The sequence below is a fragment of the Coffea arabica genome, chromosome 9e, assembly GCF_036785885.1.
Source record: "Coffea arabica cultivar ET-39 chromosome 9e, Coffea Arabica ET-39 HiFi, whole genome shotgun sequence".
Classification (NCBI taxonomy): domain Eukaryota; kingdom Viridiplantae; phylum Streptophyta; class Magnoliopsida; order Gentianales; family Rubiaceae; genus Coffea; species Coffea arabica.
The window spans coordinates 1,711,181-1,712,350 of record NC_092327.1 but is presented as its reverse complement, the minus strand read 5'-3'; positions in this window follow the sequence as shown (position 1 = coordinate 1,712,350).

Below are 1,170 nucleotides of genomic sequence, written 5' to 3'. Positions count from 1 at the left end.
CACAAATCAAGCAAGGAAATCAAGATGGAACTCGAAAGTTTTTTCTCTCTTCTTTTCTCTCTCAATTCATCCATGAGGAAGGAGAAATGAAGGAAATTTTTGGTCAATTGCAAGATAAAGACTAAAGGAAGTCTTAGTCAAAGAAAGCTTCATACGTTGACACTTGTCATCTCTTGGTTCCATTCCTATCTCTCTGTATTTCTTAGCCTCTAATTGCTAGTTTATGCTCCTCTAATATACTCAACACTTCTAATCATATACTCCCTATAGTATCACACTTGTTCTCATTCACCAAATATAATACACACATCTCACTAGTCGGTCAAACTACCATAATACTTTACGAAACTTAGCATGCATCAAAATTATAAAAGGGAAAATAGAAAAATCTTAACTTAACCTTTAAAATTACCGTCAAATTAAGACTAGCAAATAAGCAAGTAAAGTAAACTAAAAGGAAATAAAAATTAGTTTTTCAAAAATAGAAGAAAGTTTAAAAATAATTTTCGGGTCCTCATACTCTCTTCCCCTTAAGAAAATTTCGTTCTCGAAATTTTTACCTTCCATCACTTCAGACGACTCTGGAGCCCGTTGCTTGTCTATGGCATATACTCATGCTGGCACTGTTGGTTTGTTTCCTCTTTCTTTAGCTTGCTTAGGGGTGGTTCTATCCACTTGTTGAGCATTATTCCCTCGTCGCTGATTCCTCGGACATTTGTTAATTTAATGGTTAGCACTCCCGCAAATCAAGCATTTTCGTCCCTTCTTCCAGCATTCATTCTCAGTGTGATTTGTCTTCCCACAGTATCTACAAACCAAACGAGAAACCACCGTTCGGCTTTCTTGAGGGATTTCCTCTTGTTACCTTTTTTATACTTGAACTACTCTTGAAGAAGCTCCTTCTAATTGTCCTAATGTCCATGGTAGGTAGTGCGGAAAGTCCGCTCTTCTTACTTTGGAGGGCGTTACATTTTCCTTAGATTCTTTAGGTGTACTAATAGGCGTACTCCTTTTTCTCGCATGAAAAACCTTTACTTGCGCTCTCGCAATTTTAATTCTTTGAGCTTTTTCAAGAGCTTTTGTGAATGTATTAATTTGCGCAGCTGCCAAAGCCTCTTGCATTTTCACATTTAACCCCTGTACAAATCACATCACCCTCCTTTGCTACGT